This window comes from Neopelma chrysocephalum, unplaced genomic scaffold (assembly GCF_003984885.1).
Source record: "Neopelma chrysocephalum unplaced genomic scaffold, ASM398488v2 Primary Assembly neopelma1_44, whole genome shotgun sequence".
NCBI classification, from domain to species: Eukaryota; Metazoa; Chordata; class Aves; order Passeriformes; family Pipridae; genus Neopelma; species Neopelma chrysocephalum.
The window spans coordinates 9,816,926-9,831,861 of record NW_020897703.1 but is presented as its reverse complement, the minus strand read 5'-3'; the positions used below and the strand labels follow the sequence as shown (position 1 = coordinate 9,831,861).

The following is a 14,936-nucleotide window of genomic DNA, read 5'->3' as shown; positions in this document are numbered from 1 at the left end:
TTTCATTGAAATTTACTTTGCATACCTCTCAAGTATAATATTTACTGTGTCATGTATCTTCACGATTACACTGACATCAGTAATAAAAACAGTTGAGTCTCTCAGAAATATTGCCCCCAAAAGAATAATAAACAATTGCTGCAGTGTAAATAATTAGTTAAAACAAGTATATTATTATGGAATTAATCTTTCATTATAGACATACAGTGAAAACATCAGCCTCTGAAATGCAGGCCATGGATATTTTATTGTAGAAACATGTGTCCCTATCACTTGAATTAAACGAAGTCCTTTGCCAAATTTGTTTCTAGTTTGTGAATCATCTAGAATAAGACAGACACTGGATCAAAGCTCATCATCTGTGTATCTAATATCTCAGACATGCTGGCCAGCATGCTGCTCTTCTTTAAACACAGCCCATTCTTGAGAAGCTGTGTTTACTCGCAGCAGTAAAAAAAAGAACCCACTCAAATTCATCAGAGTCCATCCAAACAAATTCAAGCCCACAAAGTTTCCAGTTACATGGGGCAGTACAGAGCACAGGACATGCTATTTCCACCACACATTTCCATAGCTACAGGTTAAATACAGATTTCAACCAGTGTATTATTTCTCTTTCCACACCTTCAGGTCAAGATAACTAGTTGAAATAACACAAGGTTCTACCAAGAGATCTCTTACTTCTTCTGCAGCTCCACCCTTTCACATATTTCACAAAGCAAAAAGAGGGAATGCAAACAAAATATTCCTCAGAGTTATTGTAAATACAAAAGAAATGCAATATTATGAGTTTTCTTCTTTACATAAGAATAGACTGGAAAGTACATGGAACAAGTAGGCAAGTGCTTGGGACTTGACACACACCACCACCACCATCACCCCTTTATAGCAAGTGGAAAAACCCTGCTAGGTGTACTTCTGCAGGTTAGCAATCACCTTTAATTCAAAAATGTAAGACAATTGTGTTTGAACGGCACATCAAAAATTTATCTTGAAATACAATTGTATACATGAGTGGTAGCAGAGTCAATTAATTTTCAGATATTTTCTTTCAAGCTTGTTATTCATGTAAGCAATTATAGAAAATTAGTTATTTTCTAAATGCATCAGTATGATGCAGGACTAGCATATACACTTTGCTTAGTCTAATGGAAATGTGTAAATTGCTACTGATTGACTTGTCAATCGTTCAAACAAGTAGGTTTTTTCCTCCAAATTATGCTTTCAGAAGATTTTCACACCTACTTAACCTCAGTCCCTCACTATTTCTGAGTTGTTACTTCTGTTAAAGGTCCTTTCTCTCACTTGTGTCCAGAAATCTTCATCTCCAGCTACTGGGAAACTTCTGAGATCCACGGGTTTGCGTACTTCTCCAGGCCCATCTGAACCTGAATTTCTGAAATCTGGCAAGTACATCCTTCCACCAACACCTGAAGACTGTTTAATACATCAATCCCAGCCAGGTCAACTGTTGTTTGAAAATAGAAGGTTGTCTCCAGCCAGTCCTTTAGAGACAGACTTTCTCCCATTTAAGCTTGTTATGCTGCACATCTAACAGAAATAGCTACTTGAACAGTCATACCAAGTGCCTTTTAGAGCCAAATCCCCCAAGACAACAGGTAAGTGAACATTGAGAAGGCAGGGAACTGAAAAAGTCAAACTGGGATTCACATGCCTTTGTGTAGCAAATACAAATTATTTTGTTAATGGAAAAGTAGTGGGTAGTTATAAAAGATTTCCTAACAGGACAGTTTGTTAAGCTGCAAGTAGTCTGCAAACTTGGGACTATATTCTCTTCTTGGTGTTGCTGTGTTAGCTGAAATGTTTAACAAGTCATTCTGTCTCTAGCTGCTTCCTGAAATATGGTGTCACATCTTCCAAATCTGATGCCTATTTGCTGCATGATAATATACACCTTGGCCTCTTTTAGTAAGAAAGAGAAGTTGTATCAGAAGAACTATATTCCTATTGTTTAAATTAACTCAGATTATTTTTATTCTAATGGGTAAGAACCTGCTTATGTTAGACCTTCAGGAAAACAGGAGTGCTAGTAAGCTCTGTCAGTGTAAGTGTAAGATCTAGACTTAATGTTCAGTTTCGGAGGGCTATGAAGTTTTTGCTTTTTCTCTTCCTTAGGGGTGCACATAAAGTTACTTGTTACTCCAGTATTGATCTGAATATCATATTTGCCAGTTTTAAAATGGGAATAGAAATATCCCTTTGCTCCAGAGGCATGTTGTGAAAATCGGTTGTATTTACAAACCTTTTTGTACATCCATGCTAAGCACCACAAAGACCTATAAAATTAACCAGTTCTGTGCTCACTCTGTGCTATGGACAGAGAGCTTTAGAAAAAACACTGAATACTCTTCAAACAATGAAAACAATATTAATAACAGCTTTGCACTACATGTATACAATCTTTCAATTAATATATTTTGATATATTAAAACACATAAACATCCATAACAGTTGCTAATTTTAAAAAATTGCACAAGCGACTGAGATTTTTAATTATTAGGAGTAGTTTCCTACTAATCTTAGCAAAGCTACTTCAGTCAAGTTCTTTGTGATTATAAGGGCAAAACCACAACAGCCTGGGAAAAACAGTCTGGAGCAAAGCACAAGTATAATGCATAGTGACAAATGGTATATACACTGAGGAAACATGTTTGGGTTAGTATTTTCTGTTACAGAGCATTTTTAGGAGCACAGTGTAACAGATGGATAGAGAGAGTGTGTCCTGATGAATTGCATACACCTCTGCTCCTATTTGAATTGTAAATACCATGTTGATACTAGTTACCCTGTGAATAAGTTGCAGTACACACTTACATAATCTTCTGCTAATGTGAAGTGTTGGAATAAATGCTTGCTGTTAGCTAGAAGCATGACAAAGGGATCTGAATGCAAGCAAAAAGCAGTTAATAGTGAATACTGTCTTTGTAAACAGATTTTGATGGATTTAGCTTCAATGTTTATCAACCTAGAGACTAAACATAAAGTGCAAATAGGATATTGAATGTCTTCAGTACTGAACCCCTTGCAAATTGCTACATGAAATATGGAAGCTGTCTTCAGAATTAATAAATACTGTATTTTAGTATTTTGTAAAAACAACAGGTTTTTCTCCACTATTCTCTATTAATACAAATTTTGGAAACATTACATCTCCCAGTTTCTTAAAATGAAGATATTCAGCACAGTGAATATAAGGTTGGGCAGTTGAATTAAAGACTGCTTTTAGCTCTCATTCAGACTTTCACTCTCACTTTGGGCAAGCTCAACTGCATCCAGACTTAAACTGGGAATGCTTCCCATCCTGGGGACTTGAGTGTGCATTTTGACTATATAACAGGAGAAGGAAACTGGGTGGGCACTATCACCTGGAAGAACAGTCACACAGGATGGAAACAATGTCATGCAGTGCAGGTGCAGCCATAAGCAATCCATCTTGGACAAAAACCTTGCTAAATTCTAAAGCCTCTTTATTTAGCGAGGAAAAAATGCAACAGGTTAAGGACTGCAATTATATAGTTACTACAGCCATGACCCATAAGCTGCTATAACATTACCCAAGGTCTTTCGCCCAGTGTCTACTGACACACAGCCAGCTGTTTAGAAACCATGACTAAAAAAAGTTATTTCTGCATGAACCGTATATTATGTGCTCACTGACACGTGGCAGGAAGTAATATGCAATATACAGGCATCCACAAACAAATGTAAAATTCTAACAGATTCTCAAAAATCTCACATCTCCACATTTCCTGAACAAGTGGAATGTCAGAACACAAACGTACTTAAACCTTTCCTCTGCGTTACTGCACTCACAGGGTCTTGAGAGTTCTTTAAAAGAGAACGGTCATAAGTTGTTTTCTATTATGTAAGCACCAGAACAAAGATTCCTCTATTGTACTCCTTTCATAGTATTAAGAAAACGCAGATAACGGTAAGGTAGAATTGACTTTATGAATTGAGAAATTTCTAAAAATGTTTGCAAATAAGTGTCCTACAGTCCTGTGATATTTTCTTTTGTAGCAAAGCCAGAAAAAATTTTACTTTAAATTACTCATTAGTAGAAATAGTTCTATTATGCTTGTAAAGCCATTTCTCTCAATACAGAAAACTGTGATATGGGCTCCCTCTAGAGTCTTATCTCTGACACAAACCTGGAATTGTAAGATTACATAGGTCATTTATATGTGTCAACATCTTACTTAGTTACTTTCAAAAAAAAAGTCCAGTTAGTGCAAAAAAAAAAAATTCCCAGTTAAATAGGTTTATGTATTTGTACAGATCAATTAAAATCTTAACAAGTGTAGTAAGTTTTGCTGTTCCACATAACTATCACAAGTTCCAAATATGTAATTACACATGCAATTTTGCACTGAAGCATAAAGAAAAGAAAAAAAAGACATCATATACATTTTGAGATGCTTCAAAAACCTGAAGGTAAGCTCAGAAGCAGAATCCTCTATCTGTATTAAGAAAAAAAAAATCTTTAAATAAACCCCTTACGTATACATAAAAATATCCCTTTCCCCTTGAACACCTCTTGAAATTGTTTCAGTAATTCAAGTAGTACTCACTGCAACCTGGAGTTTGACCTTGTTTGATTCAGGTCAGTGGATGCTTTCCCACTGATACAAGCATGAGAACATGCAAGCAGATTATTAGCTCCATAGTAACTAGAGCAGGGCATCAAAATTGTGGATGGACAACTTTTGCCATCAACTAGTGAAAATTGTATTATAACCCATACTAATGGAATACACATTCTTGTCTTCCACCCAGAAGACTGAGCTGTCTTCTTTCTCCTACCACATACACCAGAGAAGCAGAGCTGAAGCAGCAGAGATGAGGAAGTAGGCTGAACGTGGAAAAAGAATGGCATTGTTTGTTTTTCTTCCCTAAGCAAAGGGAAACTACATTGTGAATCTCAGAATACAGTCCCTGACAGTGTCATGAGCAGCTCCACGCAATTATTTAGTACCTCTTCTTTTACCTAATAGAAGCAGCAGTGCTGAATCCTAGGGATAAGGCACACAAGAATTTTACAACAATTAGGTAACTGCTTCATCACATTTTCTCTAAACTGCTAAAACAAAAGAAACAAACTGGGGGGGAAAAAAAACAAACACCAAAACTTTTAAATGTATAAAATCCCAGTGTAAATCTAGCACCTTCCCAGCTTTGTGTTTTTATATTCTTTGGTTTCCCACTAATTGGGAAAGAAAACACAAGACTTTGCCTTCAGGAAAATATATTATATTGTAAATGTGACAACCTCTTCTAGAACAGAGAACATTACTTCTTCATAAACCTGACCATTACATGTACATAATTAACAGAGCTGCACATATGTTACAACCAAAATAAACACATGGATTAGAATCTCTCATTGACAAAGACACAAAAAATCATAAATGCTTCCCTCACTTCCTAATGCTAGGATTCACACACTTGTTTTGCTCTACAGTTCTCAATCTAAGTCTCACACTGTACTTTAGAAAAAAAAACACACTAATACAAAACAAATCATCTAGCACATCTTTTGATTAAGAGGGCTATTTAGTTTTCTTCAGAACAGTTAAGAATATTTTTTTCCCCACTGCAGATTATTAGTTAACCTACATTTTTCCTTTGCAATGTGCTATGTGCATTGCATCTCTAGGGCTTGTATCATAGTCATCCTCTGCAAAGTCACAGAATCACACATAATCAGAGAGTATTTTGAGTTGAAAGGAACCCACAAGGATCATCAACTCCAGGTGTTAAGTGAATGGCCCATACAGGGAAAGGTAAAACCAGTAGAGTCTAATGCCTTATCTCAGTCTTCCTTAAATTTACTGGCTGAGCACAGAAAACTATCTGTACAATCTCTTAAAGAGTAGCAGTGCTTAAAAGAAGAATATGTTGAATGGATCGTGCAGTCCCTTGGGCTTTTGGTACATACATTCCAGAGCTCAGTCAGCTAACAGGACTCCTGGCTTAGAGAGCAACCGTATCCTAATAAAGTTTCTCATTTTTTTAGATTACCTTATATTAGTGAGTAAGAACCAAGATAAATAGAAATAAATGCATTATGTCATATTTTCCTTTCTTGATTCTTCAGCACAAAGTACATGTGTAATTACATTACATTGATTTTCATTTCTAATGCAGTTAAGACTTCCTTTTAGTTTTAGCTATTATAAAACAAGCTAGTATCCATTATTATGGGTTGGAAAGGATTGTCAAATACAACATACAACATCACCTAAGTTTTCAAACACAATTAATTCAGGACCTTCTACAAAGCTCACTTCGCCTTGAATTCATATTCATTATGTCTTTCACAGGTCCTACAGCTTCCCACAAGCTGGGTAAAAGATGGGGTTTGTTTTTTTTTTAAGAATGCTTGAAAGGTAAAGTTCTGAAGAATAATCAAAGGAATTAATCACTATCAATTTAAGTTTCTTCAAAGTGAACACTTTTTGGTAGCTCTGTACTTCATGTAAAAGTGTTTCAGTCAATGTTCATCCCCAAATCTGAAAACACTGCACCCCACAAGATACCAGCAGAAAGCACAGTAAAATTTAGTCTTGTGATTAAAATAATTTTATAAAAACGTCCTATAAAAAATGAGTTCAAACATGAATAAATTAAGTAGTTACTCTAAAGCATGTGCACAGAGAAGGGCAATGAAGCTGGTGAAGGATCTAGAGCATGAGTCTTCTGAGAACTGACCGAGGCAACTGGAATAGTTCAATCTGGTGAAAAGGAGGCTCAGGGGGAACCTACCTTATCACTCTCAACGACTACCTGAAAGGAGGTGGTAGAGAGGCAGAGGTCAGTCTCTTCCCCCAAGAACAAGTGAGAGGACAAGAGGAAATGGCCTCAAGTTGCACCATGAGAGATTTATATTGAATATTAGAAAAAATTTACAGTTGGACTTGATCTTACCAGTCTTTTTCAACCTAAACAATTCTATGATTCTAAACCACTTGTCTACTGAGTTCCTTAGGAAATCAGCAGCCACAGCAGCCATCTCACTACCCTACCTCCAGTAGGGTGACTTTGCAGCTCCAAGTTCTTATTGCAGCTAGGCCAGCTGACTGTTTGGCCTGGGGCTGAGCCACAGCTAATATGCCTAACCCAAACCAAGTCAGCACACTTCTGGGAGCTCTGATTTATAAGGTACATGGGATAGAGCCAAATCAGAGGGATCTGAGCATTAAATTGCTGCATCCTATCTGAGATGAGCATCACATTTTCTCCCTCCTTAGGAAGCAACATCCCTTTCAACTGAACCTGATACCTTCTGATCCATCACTCCTCATAACACTACTATCACTTCCCCCTCTGGAGTAGGGAAGCAGGTCCAGGTGGGACCTGAGTCTATGGTGAGACCCAGGCAACACACCAGTGGGCCCAGGTTTCACTGCAAGGCCACATACACTGGCAATGCCCTTCCCCAACAAAAGTGGGATCTGCACACGTCTCAGCTCTGCTGTTGTTTCAGGGCAGCCCATTGCTGCTTGAGTGCAAGCCCACACCTGCTATGTCCCAGCATAGCGAGCTTAAACTACAGCAGTGGTTGAATGCTGGTTGTAAAGTTATTTACTCTAAAGGCAGCTACAAAGCTCTTAGTAAATATGGCACTTTTGAACAAATGCCAAGCAGCTAAAAACTGCTTACATATTTACAATAAATACCAAAGGCAGTCAGGATTGAAGCACATTGATTTGCAATGCGTGAATGATAGTTTACATAACAAAAATGAATCACAGTAACTGGCTTCCACAGTATTCTCATAAATTCTTGGATCAAGCAAATGCTTTATGGTATTTCTGTAGCCATTAAATTTGTGACCTTGATTGTACCGACTTAAGTTCTGCAAACATTCACACAAACAAACATCCTCTTTTTTTAAGTATAAAGCCCTTCAGTGCAATCATAAGTTTGGGGTTTTTTTAAATAAACACACACGAATGCAAAGTGCCTACAGAACTGAGACCATGTGTGCTGAAGAGTTTCCGCTTACTTTGAATAGTATTTCTTTCATAATAGTGCTACTAATATCCTTATAATTTGCTTATATGAAACCACGTATTTTATTACGACCTTTCACATTAAACATAAATTAAGGACAGAGTTAAAAATCAAACACAAACTTTTTTTTCTTAATTCAAATAACACTTAGTAAAGAAGTGACAGTTCCCAGGGAGTTCACTAAAACTACACCAGTTCACACCCCAAGGAAAGCCGGTCAGGATCCAGCCCAGCAACCAGACTGGGCATTTAGAACACTGGGTTTTTGACTTTAGCATATATGTTTATGCAACAGTCTCAAGTGCTGACTGAATTGATCGATGCTTTAAAAAGTTAGTGTTTATTAGAAATCTTCACTTCATTACAATTTCACCATTGAAGTTATAACTGTATGATGATTCAGAGCATGAATTAGGAATCTAATTATGGATCATGAATTTAACAGGAGCACAGGGAACAATTCTAAAAGGAATACAGATAAAAATAATGTCATTAACATCAGTTTTAAATTAATGAGCTCAGTTTAGTTGGCGATCATTCCTCAGGCTCATTAAAGATATCTAAATGTGAATCACAAGAAATTTAAAATAATATATTTCCTTTATGCATTGGGGGTTTTAAACATTTTCTTTTCATCAGAAGTTATAAATACAATGTAAATAAATGAACAATGCAAATAAAGCAGTTTTAAATTCTCTGTACTATCTCATAGGATTAAACTGCAGCATCCTGTACAGTCAGATATATAAACAAAGATATATGACATACCAGTGGAAATGAATGTTTTTTCTCACAAGGCTGCCTTCAGAAACCAAATTAAGCATGGTACCTAATACAAAAAAACCCCATTGTACTTTAAGACAGATACAATATAGGTAGAAGTCATGTTAATACAGAATATAAGTGTACGCAATTTTATGTTTCCTTTGTTTAGAACATGTCCATAATGAATAAATATCTACTCGCAAAGTGGAAGGGGCAGTATCATCACCATAAACAACAGTAGCCGAACATCTATTTCATTATTCTTCAATCGCAAAATACTAAATAAAACCAAATGAATGACCTATGTGTCCAAAGGGAGGATGATTTTAATTCTCAGTGGCAACAGAACAGTTGAGTTTCTAGTTTGCAAACCAGCTGCCACACAGTTTGCTCCTAATGTGCATCAGAATATGTAGAGATTCGTTGAATTTGCTGTTTAAAGGCCATAGCATATCATTTGTGAATATGGGAAATCTCGGAAGTGCACTAAGAATGCTTTGTTTTGCTTGCAAACAGGGCTAGACAGCTCAGAATTGCTGAAAAGGGGCCAGTGCAGCATGCAAAGTGGCAGGAAGTCAGCAGACCTAGAGTAGGCTGCTAAAAATCTGAAATGCCCAAAAGGAATTTTAAATGATAAATGAGAAGAAGCAAGCTCATCTTACATCATATTGACTAAATACGGTGAATATTAAGAACAGCTTCCATTTATTTGCCTTTTTTTTTGGTACATTAATAGAAGACTGCCACTGCTATTCTCTCCAAAGTGACACATCTATCATCATTTTTCAAAATTTGTGCTTTGGTTTTAGACTTTCTGAAGAGCTGCACTTTTGTTATTTTTCTGTTTTCTTTAATAAAAACTCCTTCAATGATACTCAGACATCTCCATGAGCTGCTACACTGCTGTGGTTTGCATGCCCATCTTTGTGAAGTCTCACTGCAGGAGATATGGAGCTTTTTAATGTCCAGTCAAGTTTACAGATGCCTTGTATACAAACTAGTCACACCCGCCCTTAAATTATTACTGAATTAGGAAAAACTGTTAAGCCATGACAGAGTAAAGGAAGACAGGAGTTTTGGAATCAAATCTGCCCAAATTTTTAACCTTTCAGTGGAGTATAGTAAAGCCATCTCTGAACTTCTCTTCACGTAAGATCCTATAGATGCAAAATCACCCCTGAAAACCCTATAACATTTTGTATCTCAAAACTTATTTGTACAAAACAATTTATCCTATTTAGACTTACAAATGCATTGATGTTAACACTTTAAAGTTCTTATTACAACATCTGTATGTATTAAACTGTGCATCAAAACAGTTATAAAAGTTTCTGTGAGGCACAAGTCCCTCGAATGTACAAGAGAGAAAACACTTTATAACACCATAATCAGGAAATTCAAAAGATAAACAAGTGGCATACCAAGTCAGACAGAAAGCACATTTTTGTGTTCAAGATCTGTAAAGAAACCCCTAGATTGGGAAGTATACATTACAGGAAACTTCTGCCCCCACAGCGATACCTCATTTTATATCTCCTCATCTTTTTGAAACTGTCAGAAACTGCCTGTGTGACAATCACCTTGCAAATAGCTTCTCAATTGCATCAGAGAATCTCTAAATAAACCTGGAAGTTCCAGACAAATACAGGTCTGCCTGTTCAACACACCACACTCCACTTATAGGAGATTTTGAAAGTCTGTTAACAAGCCTATGGAATTCCTGGTGAGCTCCTTTGAATGCTTAGGGATTTAATTTGGATTTGGCAGGTGGCTTTCATTCGTGCAAGGGTTTCCCAGGAATTCTGCCACTGGGAATGACTGAAGAGACGTATTCCTTCTGCTCACATGCCTTCTCCCTCACACAATTTCTCTCATGAGTTCATGTGGATTCTTCAGCAGCCTGCAACAGGAATTAGTTTGCAGACACCATGGCCTGAAACAGCTGTATCCCATGACACTTTCAGCTACTAAGCATCGATGAAATAGTTTGCAGAAAAAGGCCCCACTGACAAATGGAATAAAATAAGACCCAGTTCCTCCTAAATTACCCACCATACATCGTACAGAAAGCTTCAAACTGCAGCAGTCTACTTTAGCTTTTGATCTTCTTTAAACTGCTAGCAAGAATAAAAAACTTAAACGACAAAAATCGATATGTTAAAGTTCAAAATGTGCTAGAATGAACAGAATTTCTGTTCAAGCCCTCTTCATTAACAATCATTGCATATTTCACTGCAGGAAAAAAACAAGCAAGTCCTTAGGAAAGCTGAATGCTAATTTTAAAGCAATCAAAAATGCATAGATGTTTTAAATTACAAGAAATGGCTCTCTAACATCTTGACTATTTAAACAGAAGCAGATGGTTTACATAGCTTTACTGCTTAATTAAATATTTCATATATTCTATAAAATGGTATTTGATGACATTCTTTCCGATTGGCTTTCTAAATTTAAATTACAAAGTAATTTTATGTATGCACTGTATTAACCAGATAATTAATTAATATATTCATATCCAATACTAACTTACCAACCTAGCTTCTAACATATGTGAAAAATCTAATTGTCCACTTATTTCCTATTTCTTCTTCATGATAATACTAATTTTTTTCATAATCCTACTGCGTTCCTTTATTTTACATAGTCCTAATTTAAAAGCCAGTATTTTAGATTTTCCCTTTTCGTTCCCTTCACAAAACCAAAAATAGCAAAACAGAAAAAATAAGTTGAAATTATTTTATGAAAACCTTAAAACCAACTCCAAAGAAGATACAGGTATGGATGCTACTATGATAGTAAGACACATAATCGTAAGACACAACTACTGATGAGTGTGAAAGATTTGAGATAATGATGAAGAAGGTTTAACAAAATTGCTTAGGAAGCATTTCACAAAAGAAAGACGACTAAAAAAAGGTATGCTGACCCCAAGTTCCCAAAGGGAAAATAAAATCAGGTTACATACTTCTACAGAGCCACAATCACACAGTTGGAAGAAAAAAAGGGATGAAAAGAAGAGACTGAGCACAGTGAGGAAAGTTTTCATAAAATCTTTACCAAGTACAAATTTCATGTGGTAATCCCAGCAAAAGGAAGGGTTTCACAATTATTTTAAGCTTCTGGCATGACTTTTCTAAAGCTGACTCAAAACAAATATAGTAGAAGGAAGAAATAGACAAACCAATATAATCACTGAGCCAGGGCCTTGTTTAACTGTGTGACTACTAAAGACAACCTTACATTAGAAAGAACTTAATTCAGTTCTCAGGACTTATAGTTCAAATTGGCGAGAAAAGGTAACGTACTGTGTGCACAAACGGCCCTGCTCAGTGACACTTCAATACAATCCTTACGTAAGCCGATGACAAATGGCTATTGTAAAGTAAAGTGTGAATTAAGTGACTTGTAAGTCACCTGAAGTCATTAGGGACACGAGTCATTTCACCCTTCACGTAAACCAAAGGCTCCAGCTTTAGGGCATGTTGCACATTTTAAACTACAGCAGCTTTTCCTGGTTCTTTCTAGGCTTTGGTTCAGCACTTCGCAGCTCAGAATTTCACAAACCTTTGAAGCCTCTCACTTGCTCCTCTTGACCCACATTGATGAGCAAGGAAGAAAACAAAACATTCATAGATATTCTTTAATTGGTGAAATGCAGCTATGTCACAGCACAATTATACAACCAGTACAGTGTACAAAGAGAGGTAACCCTGTTTTCCCATCTAGATATGCACATATGTAATTTGAGTAAAAATAGTAGTTGCCAATAAAATCCCACAACAATAAAGAAACAAGAAAAAACTGAAGCATTTTATTGAACATTTTATTGATTATTATGAGAATATCAACTTAAAAAAAATTGCAGTAATATGATAAAACTAAGATAGGTAGCTGTTAAAATGATCAGAATCCTTAAGACTATACAAAAGTATCTGCTCACCGTCTCCTTTAATTAGGCATTCAAAGCCACTGACAAAAATAACAGCAGAACGACTCATGGAATTCACTACCACTAGGAATTAAAGTAAATATTTGAGTGAATATTTTCAGGCATGCACTGTTTTCAAAAATATAACATTAATTTAAATTAAGTTAAACTTACTAATAAAGTTTTAATCATGAGTAAAATGCCTATTCTTGTATTCCTCTATAGTTCACTGCAAGTTCAGAGAGAGAACTGATTTCCCTTACCTACCAGTTATTTATATTCCTCTAAGTGAAGCATAGGAAAAAAGGAAGACACACTTGGCAGTTAGTTACACTAAACTAACTTCAGACTGACACATTTCATATGTTTTAGCATGCATTCTTTTCTCAATATCCCTGAGAGACTTTATGCATCATCATGTGCTAAATGAACTTTTAACACTTGCAAGACAGTATCTCCACCCACCTGAAAGACTCCGAGTCACTGAATATGCACATAGAGAAACAAATGTTGCAACAAAAAGTCAGCCCTTCTATATGCAGTCTCATTTAAATTCTGAAAATTGAAAATTAGAAACAAAGCTACCATCCACTAACCTACTTTGTCACATAAGCATTAGGAAGGAAATCTGTTTCAGCACATATGTTTTTCGCCATTAGTTCGACAGATGTTTTGGTTTCTGTCAGTTTGTAATAACATGATAACTATAAACTAATTTCTCTGGTACACTATACTTGAATACAGTCTTGTGTTTGTTGACTAAATAGGTTTTTTCCCCCAAATATTTCACAATGGAAATGTTTATTCAGGTAGCCGAGACCAAGAAGCAAACACGAAAGGAATCAATTCCCTTTCAACAATGAGCCTTAGGTACTTCTAACGTCAGTTTAACACCATCTGAAGCAGAAGCAATTAGAACTCACGATAGGTTTCACTTACATAAATAAGAGCAAGTTCAGAGAGTGAACCATAAGACTTTTTGACATAATTTCAAACAAAGGAGTGCACGGAGGGGCAAACTGCAAGAAATTCTGGATTATAGGAATTGCAATATAATCCAGAATTATCTTCAAAACAAAACATCCTTGCAAAGACTTCTTACAATGTATATGTATTTGAGAACCTGCTTTCCGGGCCCTGGTTATAAAATCATGTATGTTTTGCCTCCACAAACAGCAACAACTGGTTATTAAGAGCTTAACAGCTCTTAACCCTATCTGAACTTGTAAAAGAAGTCCTCCCAACCTCCAATCACTGCTCAGTCCCTTCATAAGGCTCGTCTGGACTGGGCTGTCAGCCTGACCCCAGAGAGGCCAAGCACACAGTGCCTTCCAGCAGGGATCCAGCATCCCCAATTACTCTTTGTGTGTCCTTGGTCCGCCGCCCTCTGCCCTCACCGAGAAGCCTCTGGCACTCCCTTAGGCCTGCTTGTTTGCGGACATTTCCGCCCCTGTGGACCTGTGCCGGGCAAGGCAAGTGGGCCTGCGGGGGAGACCACCAGGCCCTGGCCCGCCCGAGGGAGCCTCCCCACCCCAGCCCTGCCGGGGCGGAGGCAGCTCCCCGAGCTGCGGGGAATCCCGTGGGCACACTGGGCCGTTCGCTGGCTTCTATCTGCAGAGACTCGTGAGGCACCTTCGGGTGCGGTCTGGGCGCAGGGCACGGACTGAACGAAAGCCTGGGAAGGGCTCTCCTCAACTCCACCACCACCACCTCCCTGCTCCCAGCCCCCTCCACCCGCCGGCTGGTCCCCGGGGACGCTGTGCCTACAGGAGGCACGCCAGCCGAGGGCGGGCGCGGCTGCGGCAGGGGCGGGCCGGGGGCGGGCTCGAGGCCGGGGCGCCCCGCAGGGAGCGGCCGGGAAGGGCCGGGCCCCCGGCCCGAAGCGGGCGCGGCGGCCACGTCACCCCCGGAGCCGCCCCGCCCGCCTCCGGCCCGGAGCCGGATCCCGCCGCCCTTCCGCCGGCGCCGGGGGGACCGCGCTGCCATCCCATCCTGCTCCGCGCCCGGCCCACTCCCACCAGCGGCTCCCGCAGCTCCGTCGGCGCCGCGCCGCTCCCCGAGGCTGTCCTGGCATCGCACCGCGCCCGCGGGAAGGGCAGAGCGCGGCGGCAGCCCCGGCCCGGCCCCGGTGCCTCCCGCACGGCCCCGGTGCCTCCCTCCCGCACTGCCCGGCCGCCCCCGGCCCCGGTACCTCCGGCGTCGGCGG

At 38.7% G+C, this 14,936-nt stretch overlaps 1 protein-coding gene across 1 annotated transcript in view; it reads right to left on the bottom strand.

The window, feature by feature from the left end:
* Positions 1-14,936, bottom strand: part of PDE1A (phosphodiesterase 1A) — a 204,826-nt gene extending 189,890 nt beyond the window's left edge. Inside the window, exon 1 of the mRNA XM_027678409.1 lies at positions 14,922-14,936. The gene's annotated coding sequence lies outside the window, so the exon portion shown is untranslated. The remainder of the gene's footprint in view (positions 1-14,921) is intronic.